This window comes from Benincasa hispida, chromosome 1 (assembly GCF_009727055.1).
Source record: "Benincasa hispida cultivar B227 chromosome 1, ASM972705v1, whole genome shotgun sequence".
Taxonomy (NCBI): domain Eukaryota; kingdom Viridiplantae; phylum Streptophyta; class Magnoliopsida; order Cucurbitales; family Cucurbitaceae; genus Benincasa; species Benincasa hispida.
Window position 1 is genome coordinate 62,683,873 of NC_052349.1, and position 20,809 is coordinate 62,704,681.

General features: G+C 35.2%; 1 long non-coding RNA gene across 1 annotated transcript; it reads left to right on the plus strand.

The window, feature by feature from the left end:
- The first annotated feature begins 16,326 nt into the window (after window positions 1-16,326).
- On the plus strand, window positions 16,327-17,609 carry LOC120092076. The gene is made up of 2 exons (XR_005485911.1): window positions 16,327-16,788; window positions 17,338-17,609. It is a non-coding gene; the product is annotated as an uncharacterized LOC120092076 (long non-coding RNA).
- The last annotated feature ends 3,200 nt before the right edge of the window (window positions 17,610-20,809 follow it).

The following is a 20,809-nucleotide window of genomic DNA, read 5'->3' on the forward strand; positions in this document are numbered from 1 at the left end:
TACTTAACATTCATGACTCCATATCAGGTTACCTACCTATTTTTACTTTACATTTTTGTAAATTGAGATATTATTCAACAATTTTAAATTTACACGTGATTAATTAGAGGACAAATTCGTGGCAGATTAACTTGTGAAAGTTTGAGTCAACATTTCATCAAATTAATAAAAATAAAGATCATTTTTGTCCAACAAACAAGTTGGATTAGGCAAAGCCGTAGAAAATAAAATTGGGAGAGATTGGACTTTTCTCCACTACTAGTTTCATAATATATCAACTAAAATGCATATAATTAAATTAAAGATTTATTAGGATTTTGATCAACAAGGCAAATTTCGGAATGTAGATTTAGATTTTCCATCAACATTTCAAAAAAAAAAAAAAAGAAAAAAGAAAAAAACTTTATTACTGCATAACATTATTACTGCAACGAATTCAAGAACAATTCAAATAATTGCATTTTCAATGGTTGGCATTCCATGAATATCGTGATATGTTACATCCCTTACTATTATAATCTCCATTGCCTATAAATAAACTCACAAAAAATTATCAATATCCATGATATAAATGGATATAATATAAATTTGGGCTCTGATACGAACTAACCTTCTCTCCTAGGCTCATTTTGGAATTAGGGTGCTATTTTGTACCCATATTTTGTTATATTTTCGACCTTGTTGCTTATATTCTTATTTCGGTCAATTATACCCTTTGGTCCAAATCACCCGTAACATTAGCCCCTACTCTAATGTTGAGTTTCGAGATTTGGCATCTCACAGTTATGAGTTAAACATTCTTGGTCCAACTTGGGAGTATAATTTTTTTCTAACTTGTGCTGCTTCAATGGCCCTGTCGATCGGCTCTCGGTAAGGCTAAGCTTCTCATTGTCTCCATATGAGGCGCTAAGAGACTGACACAACAAATCTGTAAGGTTGATGTTGGATACTTCTTTGAATCTTGTGAGAAAGATAGAAATTGGTTTCTTTAAGATCATAAGCATATTCTCGAAAGATGACTATCGATTTCTGAGAGGTGGTGTGGACAACAAGTAGCAATCTTGTCAGGAAGCTGAAAATCAATTTCTTTAAGATTTTAAGCACCTTCTTGAAAAAGATGAATAACAATTTCTGAGAGGTAAGGGAGTGACAATCTTGTCAAAAATATGAAAATCAATTTCTTTAAGATTGTAAGCACCTTCTCGAGAAAGATAAAGATCGATTTATGAAATGTGAGGGAATAGTAATCTTGACAAAAAGATGAAAATTGATTTCTTTAAAATTATAAGCACCTTCTCGAGAGAGATTTATATCGATTTTTGAGAGGTGAAGAAATGACAATCTTGTCAGAAAGATGAAAATCGATCTCTATAAGATTATAAGCACCTTTTCGATAACGATGAAATTCAAATTTTTTATGATTATAAACAACTTCTTCAGAAAGATTAATACCAATTTCTGAGAGGTGGGGTAGCTAGCAATATATTAAAAATCGACCAACTCCGACCGAAAATTAAACCGAACCCGACGAATATATTAATATTATATTTTTTCTTATATAGATTATATTATATTATGTTATGTTATGTTATATAAATAAATATAAATATTATTATATTATATATATTCTTATTATAAAATATTTAAATATATAAAAGAAATAGAAAAGAATCGAAATGCCTTAAACCAAAAAAAATATTAAAGAATAGAAAAAGAAAAAATAGAACCGAACCAGACTATCTTAAATCAAATCCAATCACCTTAAAAATTTGATTTCCTTGTTTAACGCTGATTGAATTTTCTATCTCGATCAGGTCAATTTCAGTGCCAGTTTTCATGAAAAACCAACCCCGTCTGACTTATGCTCACCCCTAGAAATATGTGTAAGACACATGCTAGCTATAGACGAAGCTTGGCCAAGGTTGGCTTTGACTTATGCGCACACAGTTCAACGTCTGTCTAATGATTTCCTATTCTTTGTCAAGGATGAGCTCTCAAATTCTAACCAAACAACTTAATTGTGCATGATGTGTAACTCTTTAAAAAGAGAACGATTCAATTTTTTTACCTCGCCCATCAAGTGCTTGGCCTTGATTGAGCTTAGCTTCAGTCAACCATATATTTCTTCAGTGGTTTTTTTGTTGCTTCCTTTGATTATTCTTTTGTCAAATTTAAATTCATATGATGAAATTGATTTGATACTTGCTTTTAAGATCTTACGCTTTTTGTTTAATAGGGAAGCATATCCTTTATAACTTCTGCTTTTATTTGATAGGGAAAAGCATATCCCCTGTAAATTTGCCTTTTTGTTTGATGGGGAAGTATATCCCCTGTGTAGTCCCCCTAAGATGGGCTCGACTTGGAATTGACAGGTCAGCTTTCCTTGGCCTAGGCTGGTCAGCCTCAGGTGGTGGTTTCTCTTTGATCAAGTTTCGCATGTCTATCTACCATTATCCTTTCATCTTTTAAAGTTATGACTGATCCTTGGTCTCTTGTGGTACTCCTCAACCTTGGACTCGTTCATTCCTCTTGCTCTCATTCCTTTTTCTCGTTTCTCCCTCTAGTTCCTCATCAACATATCGTCATACACTTTTTGCTCCATTTTTTCTTTTATCCAGATTTGTGTTCTCGCTTCTTCTTCTCACTCTTTGGTCTCCCTCTCGCTCCTCGGTTCTCGCTCTCACTTCTTCCCATCGCTCCTCGGTCATGCTCTATTTCATGTTTCATCTTCTATAGGTTCACAATTCATAGAGAAAGAGGTTGTAGAACAAAAAGAAGGAAAAAATTGCGAAGAAAAAGATGGAAGGAAGGAAAAAGGCAAATAAAGAAAGATGAAAATCACATAAGAAATAAGAATGAAAATCGGAAAGAGAGAAGGTTGAAAAATCGCATAAAGTAGAAAAAGCATCGATGGCAGTGGCTGCGTACGAATCAAATTAAAAAAAGAAACCTAAGTTTTTAAGAGTTTGACCATTTTAGTAATTTTACCCAATGTTGACATAAGCAAAACTTCAAAAATAATTGATTTTTAAAATCTAGGCCAAATCTCATTTGAACCTTTAAAAAGGAAAATTTGTACGGATGGCTTATTTTGGGGGGCCCAACTGAAAAATGACTCGCATTGAAAAAATCACTGAAATTTAGCCTTTTGCTTATGTCAGTCGCATGTGAAATTACCCAACTGCCCCTGAAGATGCGCTCGATAGGCCTCCCGTTATCCCAACCTTGATTCTTGATCCCATTATCCATCTCTTCAATCGATCCCTAATTCCAATCACTAGTCTAACTCTATGCTTCCTGATCCCATTTTCCGTTCCCAGTTCCCATTCCCTAATTCTAATTCAAGTCAGTCTCCACATTTTCTAATTCTGTTCCAATTCCCCGTTCCCAATTCCCGCTCCTGACTTTCTCGATCCCCATCCTTGCCACCAAACAAAATCATTTTAAATAAATTTGAAAAGTGAACGGTATATATCAAAAGTCGTATCTCTAACGCTTCTCACTCTTAGCCCACTATCATCCTCACACAGATTCTCCTACTACGTTTTTTTGGACCAACATTCCCACAATCCTCGTGCCTCTAACAACTTATAAAATTTCACTAAAGTTCATCATTTTGTTCAACTTCAAAGACAAAATCTCTGTTTATCACTTTCATTTTCTAATTTCGTCGTTTTGCATGCATTACTTTGGGTTAGGGTTTTTGTGCATGTGGTTCTTTCATTTGGTTCATTGTTATGGTCAGAGTTTAGGTTAGGAATTCGTCTGTGGGGATGTTATATGGTAGATGTAGGATTTTGAGGGAGAGTGGCATTTGTGAACGGGGATCGAGACGGAGTAAGAGAATCAAGAGAATTAAGCACTAAGATTGGGCATCATGATCAACTACAGAGACTAATATCGATATTGAGCACCAGGATCAACTACGAGGATCAATTACAAGTTTTTTGGTTATGCCCCGTGCCACCACAACGTTGGCATTTCTTGATTGGACGGTGTCTCAAGTAGATGGAATACGTTGCTCCCGACGGTGGCCCACCCTAACAAACCTTTTTAGTGGAAGAATCTTAATCTCTGAATAATCTGCTAATTTCTTCCATTCAGACACATGGCCAAGCAGAGTTACTGATTCTTCATATGCAAGTACAAGAGACTCAACATTATAAAGTTGGCTACAAAGAGTGAATGGGTTGTTGTTTTTCATTCTAAATGTAGAAATAGCATGCGAACATAGAATTTTTAGAGAATCAAGCTATCTTCAGCTACATTCAAACGTGTTAAGACTAACAATACCATCGAACCCACCATCCTTCACATGGAACCAATAACAATCAATTGGATTAACCTTGTACCGTCTCGCTTTTGCACACTCAAGTGACATTATCTTCTCCGCATAATTTGAGTGTGTAGATGTACTAGGCGACTAGTGGTTTTGTCGATTGTAGAATGAATCTTGGATAAATCCTCTAATGAATTCAAGCACAGAAACAATTGATAACTTCCTTCCTTCGATAATAAGTGAATTCAACCAATTAGCGGCATTGGTAGTCATGTTATTGTATTGGCTTCTATATTGATAACACCGACTCCATCATTCAATGCCAACTTCTTCCAAATATCGTCCAAAGCCTACCATCTTTGTAGTCCATTATTTGGTCTTAATACCTTTTGAATTCAGACACTTGGAATGCTCTGGCCGCTTGATCAAACAAGTTACACACTACTGCGTCTTTGAAATTCGTCTCGACATTCCTCTTCAGATGGAAAGTACACAACCCGTGAAATGTATTTGGGAATACAACATTAATAGTAAGGGTTATAGTAGGGTGACAATCTGAAACGAATACCAAATCGGGACAATCTCCAAGTGCATTTTTCAAGTTCGTCATAAACCACTTCCACAATTATATAAGTCAGAGGGTACAATTGATTATTGTTGTCCACAGAAACACCAACCAACATCGTACCTTTATACTTACCCTCCAAATGTGTGCCATCTATTGAAGACAATTCTTAAATCCTCGCAAGCATGGTCTGTAGGGATTTATGTCCTAAATCTAGTGTATCTCGTGGTTTGTAGTTTTGTTAACACAAATTATTTATCTAATAAAATCAGAGGTATTTTATTTGACATTTAGACAACATTAATTAAATCTAATAAACTAAGATCCAAGGTTATATCATGTCTCTTGAACAGTATGTGGATGACATATAGGTGGTTCATGTTTAGGTAATCAATTAAAAGGTCTGTAGTAAATGGATGAATGTAAAGGAACTCTTACCAAAGAGAACCAACGAGCAGAAGCAAGATTGTTCCAAACCTCATTGTGACAGAACATACACATTTACAATCAAACAACTATAGTTATGCATAATCTTGAAATTACAACATGCTTTCAAAGGAAAATACTAAAGATCGAGTGAACATACCCTTGAAGAACTTTTTTTCTCGTGTCCCTCGATCTAATTGTACGAACATTCAACAACACGAACGCTCAATAGCACGAAAGTCACGCTTCAACAATAACCTCGAACACCGACGAGTAACACCCGACCTTCAACTCTCGAACAGCAAGCAGACACCATCACGAGGCTACCTTGGTATTCTCAGTGTGAGAATCCAAAAGTTGTGAGCTTTGTATGGATTTGGTAGAGGTAATGAGGAATTGAATGATCGTGTAGACGATCGAGTAAGTGGGAGAAGATAGAGACTATCATGTAATCTTAGGTACTCGATCGTTTAGAAGTGAGCAACTATCGTATAGCAAACTGGATGCACGATCGTTTACACTCTCAAGCTATCGTAGAGCTTTTATTTAATGGCCCTTCGATTATCGATTGCTTATGAAAAAATGAAACCGATTTTCATTTTATCAATTAGTTACTATAACTTATCACAACTTCTCACTAACTTGGTTATTAGGAGAAAAAATCGAAACCAATTATGGGTTTTAATATCACATCTCATACAATATATAAACCATATTTCTTTTTATCCTTTATGGCATTTAACATTAATTCCTCCAATTAATACATCTAATACATCAATGCAATTATATCACATATAATTGAAGCAATTTAATTATATCATATATAATCAAATTCTCTCTTGTTAATTTCAACACTTCAAACCAACCCAAAAATTGATTCTACACATGAATCCATTGAGCTACCAAGGGGACCTTATAAACTTGTAGCTTGAAGCTCCAAAGATACGTGAATAACTGACTAAACTCTTTAATCACAATATCCACCATCTGTTAACTATCGGGTACTCCACTAAAGACCAACAGCTGCATTCTTCATGCTACGGATATATTTCAGTGTTCATTGGATATAACCAATCAACAGTACGATGAGCTTCCAAAATCGCTCAGAAGTACAATCCAAACAATTTATCGTTTCGCCCCTTTAATTACATCTAACTCCTTAACTATCACTGATTCCTCTAATGAACAATATATCATAGTCCTATTATGAGTAAACACTTCTCGGGCCAAGAGAAGTTGTGGCCCCATATTGTTCAAGCCCTAGAATCAGTCCTTAAGAGACCAATTTATCTACTTACCCCTACTTTGGGGAAGAAGTGAATTCTGTCTTATGTAGCTGAGTTTCCAGCTCCCCAATCAGACGAATCCCCAAAGTGGCAGATTTGAGTAAGTGATTTAGCCACTCGCACCATTGCAAATCAAAGGACCCTCCTCATAGGCAAGAGTTTCCAAGTCACTAAGAATTAAGGTCATGTTACCTATGGTCATCCTAGTGAAATGAAAGTCTCTATTATGAACGGTGTTATATAACAAAACTAAACATTTTGTGAACTGGTCTTATACAAACTCCTTTGTATAGAGCATTCCCGCTCGCATGTCTAATACATGAATAGTCAGGATCATACCATTTGTAGCACTTTACAACACTTGTAATATCTACAAAGAAGGCCACACTTGTAGCTCAGCAGGATAAGGTTTTTCTCCTTTATCAATATACTACAGACCATTAAAAATCAACGACATACCATTTTTAGGTTATCACTTAAAGCACGATCCACTTGTATGTCTTCACATACATGCTTAAGATTCAACGACAACCAGGGATCTTAGTTTATTGGTTTGTGGTCAATGCAACTAAAATATCTCATATTTCAAAAAATTTGGTGAATAAAGTATCTAATATTATTACATTAAAAATGGTTTGTTCATGTAGGTGTTTACAAATTACAGGACCCTACGAGATTTAGGGCATCGATCCCAACAGAAAGTTGGGTGCCTTATCTTGGTAACACTGCACATACGACCCACTTTCTAATTATTACATGAGATATAATTGTTACAAATAATATGAACCATATTTTTCATTTAAAGACATGTGAGTGGAGGTATCTTGTATATAGGAGTTTATACATAGACCGGACCACAAAATAATTAGTTTTTCTTTATAACACTGTTACTTGAAGAAACTAATATTTCACTAGGATGACCATAGGAGATTTGACCTTAATCATGAATGAGTTGTGAACTCCTGTTTATGACGATAGTCCTTTGATCTGTATGGGTGAGAGTGGCCATGATAACGGACTCAATAAGCCTACCATTTTAAGGATTTTTCTGATTAGGAAGCTGGGAACACAACTACAGAAGATGGAATTCACTCATTCTCATTCATTGGAAAAGTAGATAAATTGCTCCCTTAATAGTTAGATCCATGTCTTAAACAATGAGGCCCCAACCTCTCACTGGCTCGAGAGGTGTTAGTTTATAGTTGGACTATAAATTGTTTGTTCATTAGAGGAATCGATGGTACTTAAGGAGTTAGATGTAACGGTAAAGGTAAAACAATATTTGACCTAGCTGTAGTTATGAGCATTTGTAAAGGATCATCGCTCTGTTGATTGGTTATATCCATGGACACATAAACATATCTATAGTGCGAAGAGTGCGGCTATCGGTCTTTAGTGATGTGATCGGTAGTTAATGAATATTGATGAATTGGATTAAAAAAGTTTAGTCAATTAATCTCATATCATTTGAGCTTCTAATCTGTAGGTCCATAAGATCCCCTTGCTAGCTCACTAAAGGATAGTAATGAGGAATGATTTAAATTGTTCAAATCAAATGAGGGGGATTTTATATTAATGAGATTAATATATAATGGTTAATTATAGATATGATCTATAATTCAAATTATGTAAAGGAGATATATTTGAATAAGATTCAAATATTAGATTTATATGAATCGAATTCATAAAGAGATCTATACATATAAATATGTGATATTTATATGTTAATTAACTCGATATTAAATATGATTTAATTGATTAATTAATGATTAATTAAATGATTAAGATATAATGGAGATTGGAGGTTAATATAAATATATGATATTTATGATAATTAATTAAATGTATATTAAATAGAAAAATACTTGGAAAAGAGGTTAACCCTTCTCAATATAAATATATCCTTATAGCCCATTTACGGCAAAGGGTTTTTGGATAACAAAAAAAAAAAAAAAAGCCTCCAAGCCTCCACCTTCTCTCTAACTTCTCTCTAACATCTCTCCAAAAATTCTCTACTATTTTCCTCCTCAAAAGTTCTTGGAGACCATTCTTCCAAGTTCTTTGGAATCCTAGAAAATAGCAAGGTAACTTTGTTGGTGGTATCCTTCTTCATTAGAGAAGTTCCATATCATTAATAACGGTGGAAGAGGAAAGCAAGAAGAATCAATAAATCCGAGTTTTGATTTCTTCTATTTTTCTTCTTTTCTAGCATGCTTATAGTTTTGTTTGAATGTTTATCCTATAAATGCATGTTTTATTTTACTATTTTTGTTTCCATAAAAATCGAATGTCTAAATGCAAGGCGTTCACACGCTTCTGTGGAATTCGATTCCTTCAATTAGTATCAGAGACAGTTTTTCTTACAATTTTATTTTTTCTTTTTAAACAAAAAATCAATTCATTAGGTGGGTTAGTTTTCTGCATTTTTCTTGAAAATGTATGAGGTTTGCTTCATAGATAATTTCATTTGTTGGCACCATAGATTGTAAAATTTTATGTTGATTTGATCCATGTTGAAGGATCTTATATCTAAAGAGTTCCATGAGCGTGTTCAGATCGCTCCGATCTCACAGTAGCCGAAATACGAATATATACATTCAATATACAGTTATGAAAACAAGTACTAATTATCGGCATGCTAAGAACAAGATAAAATCATAAGGGAGAGAGTTTCATACCAGTTGAAAACGTTCTTCACACTTCGAAACTCCAACGCAGCGGAAACCTCCACGCGATCTACCAACGCGCCCAGCAGCAGCGTCAACAACAGCAGCACGAACGACCGCGAACACAAATGTGGCGGGGACGAGACTACCATTAAAGAGCCCCGGGTATTCTCAGAGTGAAAACCCAAAGGATGGTCTTTGGTGAATTTGGTAGAGAAAGGAGGAAACACGAATCGTGTAGGCGATAAACAAGTGGGAGGGAAAAAGCCGCTATCACATAGCAGAAATGCTTATCGTTTAGAAGGAGTTACACGATTGTGTAGGATTTATTGAACGATCGTTTAGGAAAAGGTACACGATCGTTTAGTAAAAATGGCACTATATACGATCGTTTAGAGAAGCTATGCGATCATGTAGGAAACAGTGTGCGATCGTTTAGGCATGAGGTAGACAATCGTCTAGACGCAAAGCGCTATCGTATAGGCTCTCATGCGATCGTTTACTTTCACCAACGCACGTTTCCGAATTCTCTTCAAGCGATCTAACGACTGACGATCAAAATGAAAACCTTTTTCATTTTAATTCATCGGTTATATTAACTGACGCTCCCCACCAACCCACGTCCGAACGTGAAATTTGGATTAACTATCATATAATTAATCAATTAATTAATTAATACATATAATCATATTATATTTTTACCCTATAGTTTGATATCACGTATCTACTATAGTATTTTCTCCTCTACTTGATATAAATTATATTTATATCTAATTTCCTCTAAAATAATGTATCTCATACATTTAGTCAATTATATCATATATAATTAACCAGTACAATTATATCATATATAATCGAACTTCCTCTTGTCAATTTGAACTTTTCAAATTAACCTAAATACTGGTTCTCGACTTTATCCAAGCTACCCAGGGGACCTAATGGACCTGTGGCTCGAAGCTCCAACAATCCGTGAATAGCTGACTAAACTCTTTAGTCACGAGATCCACCATCCGTTAACTGTCAGACATTCCACTAAAGACTAACAACTTAAATCTTCTTGCCACAGATATATTTCTGTGTCCATCGGATATAACCAATCATGAGTACGATGACCCTTCACAGATGGTCGTAAGTACAGCTGGGCCAAAATACTGTTATGCCTCTATAGTTACATCTCACTCCTTAAGTACCACTGATTCCTCTAATGAACAATACAACATAGTCCAACTATATGTGAACACCTCTCGAGCCTAGAAAAGGTATGTGGTGCCATATCGTTCAGGCCCTGGAATCAATTTTTAAGGGAGCTATCTATCTACTTACCTCTGCCTCGGGGAAGGAGTGAATTTCATCTTGTGTAGCTGAGTACCCAGCTCCCAAATAAGATGAATTTCCAAAATGGTAGGTTTGAATCGGTGATCTGGCCACTCGCACCCATACAAATCAAAGGACCGCCCTCAATGACAGGAGTTCCCAACTCACTCAGGATTGAGGTCATGTTACCTATGGTCATCCTAGTGAAATGAAGTCTATGTCATGAACGGTGTTATATAACGAGACGTTAACACTTTGTGGTCAGGTTTTATACAAACTCTTTGTATAGGACGCCCCCACTCACATGTCCCCAACTGGAATGATTAGGATCAGATCATCTGTGACAAGTCACAACACTTGTGACCATTCCACAAAGCGGGCCGCATCCATAGCGTTACCAGGATAAGGTTTCCCTCTTATATCCATATACTACAGACCATTTTGCTTATCACTCAAGACATGATCCACTTGTATGTCACCACATACATGCTTGAGTCACATACAGATAACCAAGGATTTTATGTTTATTGGTTTGTGGTAAAGCAAATAAAACATGTAACTAAGCAAAATACAAGATGTGATGTAAATATCATATATTAACAACACAAGCATTCGTACATATTGTTTACAAACTATAGGACACGAGACTTTAGGGCATCAACCCCAACAGTAAGGACCTATTGTTTGCATTTTTTGCAATCGAGTCTGTATTTTTGGGTCAATCGGGGTCACAAACAAAGTAGTTCGAAGCCTAGTTTTTCAGGGAAAAATAGAGGATTTTATTTTTGTCTCGTGGCATCTGGTATCTTACCATGAGATGATTACTTGTGACGGGATGCATTCCATGTGATGGGGTGATTTTCTTTCAAAGCAAATGAGCTTGAAGGCTGAACGCAAACCCATGCGACAGGTAACATACCCATTCGGCGAGTCGATGCCTATGTAGTGAAGGGACTTAGGCGCAATGGATGCAATGCTCACAGTCGCATGCGAAGGAACGATGACCATGCGTTGAGCTTCATTGGCCAACGCATGCAATACCCGAAACCCATGCATCGAGTGAGGCAACATACGTCAAGCACATCGTCTGTGATGCATGGAGTTCAGCGAAAATTCCTTGTCCGTCTCAGTTTGTACATCATGGAAGGTACCTGGTAGATAGCTGATCGCAAGAGTCTCTTCCAACGCAAGGATGACAGCTTTCCTTTGTAATTTTAATTTTTTTAAGATTAGGGTACCAATATTTGGTCTATCATAGCTTTTATACAGTTTTAAATGAATGCGATGTATCAATTAACTGTGTGTTTTATATGTTGTGTAATGTATGTCATATAGTTTTAAAATCCCACCTTAAGATAAACATGATCATGCATCATATAAATGTTATATGGTTACATAATTAATATAAGCACACTCATGCAGTATAATATAATTGTTTTATTATTTGAATGCATGTTTTGAGTAAGCATATTCATGCATCATAAATTTAATAATGTATGATGTAGAGAAATTAATATGTATGTTTATTTTTTCATGTATGATAATTATAAGCGTTATAATTTGATGAAAAATGAACTTTTCATTGAGCATGACGTTACTTAGATTAATATATACGTTATATTTAATCAAGGTCGTCATAACGCAAATGAAAAAGAATTTTGAAAAATTCATTATTTAATAAGGTCATAAGTTAAATGAATTAGATTAAATCGATAATCAAGAGTTGCATGTAAATATAAGTTCAATTTTTTTTTTTAAATGTTTTGAAATTGATACACCTAGACTTATGTTAAATGTATTTCTAGTGAGATTCGAAATAGGTTAATCTTTTAATTTGTTTTAATATGATCAAATGAACTTGGTTAAAATATTAAATTTATAAATAATTTCCCATAAGGGACCTTTGTCTAAGGAATGTTCTGTCTAGGTTAAGCTTTTTAAACTGACGGAAACGAAACACCTCTACCTGGGAACGGACCTGGACAGTGAATTGGGAAAATATTTTATAAGCATGAAATAAGTGATTATTTTCACTAAAAGAGTTTAATGAACAAAAACACATATTATTAAATGATTCAATATAAGTGTTATATTGAGGAAATTTAACAAGGACTTGGTTAAAATAATTTAGCTTTTTTTAGTCTAAGTTAATAAACCCAAAAGGTAAAACATTTAGTGGGAGAAAAAAAATATATGATATGTCATTTTTCCACCCACATAATCCTAAAGAGTTCACAAAATGAGATTCACGCTCGGCCTCGTGGTACTCTAGGTGGATACTTCCTTAGGAAGGTAATTACATGAGTCAATATCAAGGTGAATGGAGAAAGTGTTTACAGTAAGTGGGAGAAGGATGTGTGACAACATATCTTGCGGTCTCCTTCGTTAGTTTGTAATGTTTCATTCATGCTCGGCCTCGTGGTGCCTTTGGCGCACCCTCCCTTAAGAAGGTATTTGTATAGGGGAAGGGCATTACAAACTCCAGAAATAGATAAGCACCAATTATGTTCTTCTTCCCTGGGGCAGATTGGTTGGAGCGGGGTTATGAGGTTGAAAATGAAGGGTTATACTTACGATAAAGCATTAAGGCATATAATGATTTATTGACAAAATGAATGATAATTAAATATTATATGAATAAGAAGTTATTCTGGGATAATATTTGATTGAGAGTGTCTCACTTCAATGATATTGGGGTTCATTAATTTTTGCTAAACTGATTGGATTAAAATGAAAAATGAATTTTTTGCACAAGTGTCGAATATAAGTAATTTGTTTTTGTATCAGCATGTCTAGCTTAATCATTACTTTGCTTGACGCCGAAAAATTAACTAGAGAAAACTATATAACTTTGAAAACTACAATGAATACAGTTTTGGTAGTGGGTGACCTCAAATTCGTTCTCATGGAGAAATTTCCTCCAACCCCTAGGCACAACACGTCACGAAGTGTTCGTGATGCTAATGAGAAGTGGACCAAAGCCAATGATAAGGAAAAGGTCTATATGTTGGCAGGCTTATCTGAGATCCTGGTAAAAAAGCATGAGACCATGATCACTGCATTCCAGATCATGAAATCATTGTGTGACATGTTTCGAAAACCTTCCTCACAAGCCATGCATGATGTTCTTATGTTCTTTTTCAGTGCGCAGATGGCTGAAGGATCATCTGTTAGGGAATATGTCTTTAACATGATGAACCATTTCAATACCACTGAGATGAATGAAAGTCTCATAAATGAGCCCAGTTGAGTGAGCTTTATCATGCAATCGTTGTCAGATAGCTTTATGCAATTCCATGGCAATTTTGTTATGAAAAAAATTGACTATAACCTCACCACCCTTCTTAACGAGCTACAAATTTTTTAGTCTTTAATGAAAGCACAAAGAAATAATGGAGAGGCAAATGTTTCTTTCTCCATGATAGCACTTGAAATGTGCTATTTTCTCTACTTAACTCAGGGTTGTTTAGCTACTTAATTTGGTTTAATTGCTTATTTTGTAGGACTCGAGCGTATAAGAGGTTGGATCAAGCGTTCGAGACTTAAAGACGCTAAAATGACAAAATTAGAAGCTAAATCGATCAAGTGACCAAAAAAGGGAAGAATGTCTGGACGCAGAGCAATGTTGCAATGCTACCCCCAAGCATTGCAATGCTTCGAAGACTCAAGAATGCTAGTGTTGCAACGCACTCCAACGTTGAAGTCTGACGTTGTAACATAGAAGCATCAACGTTGCACGCTGTGAAGTTTGATGCGAACCACTCAACATGCGCGGCGAAGCCGAGCATTGCAACACTCTCCCTAGCGTTGTGACATTGCGGCTGGCCTATAAAAGGAACCCTTAGGGTTCAGCCAAAATCATCTCATCTTCTACCTTCTACTATCGATTTTGGGCATTTTAATCTCTTTTCTAGCTCTGTTTTTATTGCTTTTTCTTTTAGTCTTGTAATAAGTTCTTCCCTTTTCCAATCGTGTTGATTTTCGACATGTTTCGTGGCTAAAGAGTAACAACTTAGCTTGCATTAGTTAGTTTAATTTTATTCCAATGTAATTCTTGAGACTTCTTTTGTAATTTCATGAGTATTATTTTGACTTTGGGATTTGTTTATTTTCAGTTTTCATGTATGAGATAATCTAACAAATTAACTATGCAAGTTTAATTGACTCCTTTGATTGGCCCTAATTTGTATTCATTAGGTAGTCTCATCTAGAAGCCAAAGTTAAGTCAGTTTGTTGTGTTATTTTAGGGATTCCATTTAGCAAGCATTTATAAATTTTGCTCAATCAATCGGTTAGACAATGAAGACCAATTAATTGGCTTAGTATCACCCTAAAGCTTAAAGTTGTTAGTTAATTGATTTGTTAAGGGTCCTCGCTCTTTTTTCTTTTTTAATAATCTCACACATATTTTGAGTAGTCCATGATAGAATTATTGAGAAATGAATTAAATTACAATTGCCTAAGCTAAGTGTTCGTTTGATCGATAATTTTCACAATTGTTACATTGCATTACTTTTTGTTTTCAAAAATTATTTTAAACAATTCTCACAACACACCCCCCCCCCCCCCCCCCGCGGTTACTTCCTACAAGTTTCAACTTTTTAGGAATCCATATTAGACTCTATGTGGTTCGACCTCAGACTTGCTACTTGTGCTACTAGTTAGTATAAAGGATTTGTTCGATGATTTATAAATTTTATTTGTGTAGCAAGGGTTTGGAAGCGACACCAGAATTTCCGCTATCACTCCAACAAGAAAAAGTTCATCAGAGGTTTGACCTCTAGAAATAAATTTGTGACTTCCTCTTCATCTGGTGTGAAGAAGTGGAAAAAGAAGAAAGGTGGAAAGGGGAACAAAGCCACTACTACTGTTGTTGCTCGAAAGGGCAAGAAGGTCAAAGTTGCAAAAGAAACCTGTTATCATCGCTGGCATTGGAAAATGAATTGCTCAAAATATTTGATAGAGAAAAAGATGAAAAAAGAAGGTAAATATGATGTACTAATTTTGAAAACATGTTTGGTGAAAAATAATAATTGTACCTGGATACTTGATTCATGAGCCACTAACCATGTTTGCACTTCTTTGTGGGAAACTACTTCCTGGAAATAGTTGGTAGCTGGAGAGATGACTCTACGAGTTGGAATAGGAGATGTTGTCTCGGCTGTTTTAGTTGGGAGTTTGAAGTTGTTTTTTGAATTAAATTTTATGTCGTTAGACAATATTTACTATGTTTCTAATTTTAAAAGGAATTTGATTTCAGTTTCATGTTTGTTAGAGCACCATTTTAATGTATGTTTTGCAACAAACAAAAGCAACTTATATGTACTAAGGTCATTAGTATCTAAAATTCTCCACAATATTGAAATGTTCAATACTGCAACCACTAAAACTAAGAAAAGAAAATTTTCTCCTAAAGATAATGCTCATCTTTGGCATCTAAGACTAGGTCACATTAATTTCAAATCGATTGAGAGGTTGGTTAAGAATGGACTTCTAACGAGTTAGAGAAAAATTCTTTACCTGTATGTGAATTTTGTCTAGAAGAAAAAAAATGACAAAATAACATTTGACTACAAAAGGTTATAGAACCAAAGAACCGTTGAAGCTTATGTCACTACAAAAAATCTTAATTTCCATATACCACTACAACAAATCTTATTTTCCATAACATTGAGTTATAGCATTAAGGTTATGCAAGCTACTAAAAAAACGTACTTCAGTTGAAAATTAAAAGAAAAAAATCATGCTAAATTGAAAAATAATAACCTCATCTTATGAAAAGGGATTCACACCCATTTTCTTCCCAAAATTTTAGTTCCTTCAAAAATTAATTTCACATCTTCGTCCAAAAATTTCGGCTCTCTCTCTCACAAATCAATTTTGGAGTTCTAATTTCTTCATCCCAACAAATTCTAGTTTCGTTCCCTCTTGCTTCTCCTTCTTCTTCTCCTCCTTCGCCTCTTCTTCTCCTCATTCTCTTCTTCTTCCCTTCCTTCTCCTTCTCGTCCTCATCCTCTTCTTCTCTTCTCCTCGCCCACCTCCTCCACCTTCTTCTTCTTCTTCATACAACACTGAATGTGAAGAATAAAGGCATTTGAGTCCCATATGATACAACTCCAAATGTGAAAAACAGAGTAGAGATTTCGAGAAGATCTGAGCTTAAACGGAGAACTAGTAATAAATTCAAGGATTACACGAACAGATAAGTGTTGCGACGTTGGGAGGTAGCGGTGACTACAATGAAAGTCGAAGGTAAAGAAAACCCTAAACATAATAAGGTTGTGATACGTTGTTGCTTTTGTATTATCTATGAAATTAATTGTCTACTTTACAAGGATAATTAAAATGGAGTTTAATAATAATAGAAAGATCAAAATAAGGAAAGTCAATTCAACCCTAATTTGTAGATCAAAATTGTAAATTACAACTCATTAGGAATTGTCTACATTTCAAGTTATCAGGGGCATGTAGTTCATTATTTTGTTCAGTAGGTTGCTCACCATGTCTTTGGTGTTAACAACATTATCAAATTGGTGGAGGTACCCTCTTAATCCCTATTTTTTTATCTCATATCTAAGTACTCAACCCCATCTTTTACTTTTTCAAACATTTTTCCAGATTCTAAAAACCCCCCTCTGATTTTCCAGGAAAAAGTTGAGGTTACAACTTTTTTTATGATGGGGTTTTCTTCTCTTGTGATTTTACCCAGAAAAAATTTCTACCCACCTTCATTTCTCTCTTTCTCTGTTAAAAAAAGTTGTTGAAATTTCTCTAGCTTCTCATTCTTTCTGTTATTGGCAGATCATTCATGGTTTGTTCGAGGTTCAAGAGCTTGATCTGATTTTATCTTCCCGATTGAGCATAAAACATCTTTTACAGGTTTGTGTTTTAGCTTAATGGTAGAGATTAACGACCTAAATTTCTTGGTGTCTTCATGCTTTTTGGGAGATGACTTATTCTTAATTCGTATGAGTTTGTTCTGTTAGCTCATTTAGTCCATGTAGCCCTTTCTGATGTTAAATTTTGACCAAGTTTTTGTGTCTGATGAGGAAAATTAATGATTTTGTTGGTAATTTAGTTCAATTTCTACATAGTATTGTTTGATTTTTTCTGGTGTAGAGAGTGGAAATACTAATGGATTTAGTTCCCATTTGGGTTATAAAGGTTTAGTTTAGTTTTTTGTTTTAGATTTATGTAGTTTCAAATGTTAATGTGGTATGTAACACTTATGTTTTATGCTACATGTACCAAATTTGATTCTAAAAATGAGTGAATTCAGATTTTGTTAAATGCAATATGAAAACTATAGTGAGTCAGAATATGTACTACCACGGGACAGTCAAATACTCCCTCACTAAAGCAGGACAATCTTGACTAAATACTATCTCCAGAATAACTCATATTTCAATGTCATTTAGCTACCGTTTTTTGTCAGAACTTACTAACACTTTAGTAATTTCGTAAGTGTAACCCTCCATTTTCAGACCTCAGAGGTCGGCCCTAACGATGCTACCGAATTGGAAAGTCAAGGTTGGAAAATGACCTAAGAAGTCCTATCCATTTTTGGAGTTTGAGTTGTTCTGAATCTCATGTTATAATCCTCCGAGGGGATAGCCGTCGTTAAACGACTAGCAAGGCCGACTTAAAGACGATAAACAGGCGCAACATAGGAATCTCATGGTCTAAACAAATGGAAGAGACCGCAGGATGTGTTGACACATATCCTTCACCCACTTACTATGAACTACTTCCCCCATTCACCTTGATGTTGACCCCATGCAAACACTTTTCGAATGGAGCAGTCGAGGTTCATAATCGACACGAAGCGTTATACAGATCTCACGACGTGAACTTTCTAGGGACGTAAGAGTTTAAATTTATATATCGTATATTTAATTTTACATTGGACAACTTCCCTTTATTTACCTAATCTTGATTCATGCCAACACTTTCCGAATGGAGTAGTCAAGGTTCATAATCGACACGAAGCAAAGTATGAATCTCGATGTTAACTCTTAGGACATGAGATTTAAAATCAAAACATCACATTTGATTTTATTGTGAATAACTTCCCCCATTCACCTGATCTTGGTTCACGCCAACACTTTATGAATGGAGCAATCAAGGTTCATAATTCTTGATGTGAACTCTTAGGGATGCGAGAGCTAAAAATAATATATTGTTGTAATACAGAACTCTTTCTTTTATTTTTTGTGATGATTTTACAAGAGGGAGCATTCCTTATATATATAACTATGATAGCTAATTATGGAAAACCTTATAACAGTAAAAAAATGTACATATGGTATGAATAAAAATAAATCCAAATTACAGGGAATAAAATCATATGAACAAGGTAAGAGGAGGTTTTCCATATTCAACACTCCCCCTCAAGCTGGGTAATATATGTTGATTAAGTCCAGCTTGGTTTTTAAGACTTCAAACATATTCTTGAATACGACCTTTGTTAGTATGTCAGCAATTTGCCTCTTGGAAGGTATGTAGTTGAGTGAGATGCTTTTGTTTTCAAGTTTTTCTTTAATATATTGTCGATCAATGTCCACATGTTTTATGCAATCATGATGGACTGGCCCTTTGGCGATACTCATAGTAGCTTGATTATCACAGTGTACCTCCATTAGTTCTTCTGGTTTGATTTTAGGTTCAGATAGAATGCTTTTGAGCCACATTCCTTCATATATTCCTTAAGCTAGAGCTCTTAGTTCTGCTTCAACACTGCTTTTGAATACTACAGGTTGTTTCTTGCCTCGCCAGGTGACTAAATTTCCCCAAGCAAAGGTGTAATATCTTGAAGTTGATCTTCTGTCTATTTTTTAGCTTGCCCAATCGACATCGGTGAAGATTTCGATGTTTCTTCTCTTAGATTTCTTGAAGTATAATCCCGCTCGTGGAGTTCCTTTCAAGTACCTAAGTATTCTGTATACAGCTTGCATATTATCTTCTATTGGTCTATTCATAAATTGACTTACAAAGCTAATTGAAAAACAGATATCAAGTCTTGTGTGAGTTAGGTAAATCAATTTTCCAACTAGCCTTTGATACTGATCTTTGTTAACCATTTTTTGATTGTTTTCTTTGATTATGTGATTGTTTGTGTCAATTGGAGTATTAGCGGGCTTGCATCTAAGCATTCCAGTTTCCTTTAACAGGTCAAGGATATATTTTCTTTGAGAAATGCTCAAGCCTGTTTTTTAGGGGGCCACTTCCATTCCTAGGAAGTATTTAAGGTTGCCTAAGTCATTTACTTTGAATTCCTTGGCTAAGAGAAGTTTTAGATTTCTTATTTCTTCTTCATGGTCTCATGTAAGGATAATGTCATCTATATAGATAATGATAATTTCTATTTTACCCGTGCAAGAATGTTTGATGAAGAAAGTATGGTCAGATTGACATTGTAAGTACCCGTTTTCCTTTAACACTCTTGAATTTATCAAACCACGCCGTAGGGGATTGTTTTAGGCCATATAAGGATTTTTTTAGCTTGCATACCTTATTTATGGTTTAAGTAGGTTCTATACCAGCCAGTATATCCATATACACTTCTTCTTCTAAGTCTCCATTAAGGAAGACATTCTTTATGTCTAATTGGTGAAGAATCCAATCATTATTCACAGCTAGAGAAAACAGAACAAGGATAGTATTTAATTTTTTCACTGGGGCAAATGTTTCTTGATAGTCAATGCCATAGGATTGGGTGAATCCATTGGCGACGAGTCTAGCTTTGAACCTATCTATTTCTCCATTAGCTTTGTACTTGATGGTGAAGATTCATTTGCATCCTACTGTTTTCTTTCCTAGAGGTAGGTCTGTTATTTCCCATGTGTTGTTCTTTTCCAAGGCCTTTATTTCGTCTAATACAGCTTGCTTTCAATTAATGTCCTTGAGGGCTTCATAGACATTGTTCGAAATGTAAACTTGGGGTAGTGTAGTTGTGAATGCTTTAAACTTAGGAGAGTGTTTTTTGTAGGACATGTAGTTTTGGATGGGATGCATCGAACAGGTTCTTACCCCTTTTCGTTTTGCAATAGGAAGATCAATGTCTTCAGCAAGTGTTTCTGCTGTGGAGTTGGAGACATGATTTTCCTGTATTTCGGTTGGGTTTTTACTGAGAACTGGTGCATGTTCAAGGGTGTTCTTCCTTCTAGTATAGACTATAGGATCTTTCCTACTTTCTGGTGGGCCTTGATTGGGAATATCTATTTCATGTATATAAGGAACACATGGAGTACTCTCTTCAATGAGATCTAGTTTT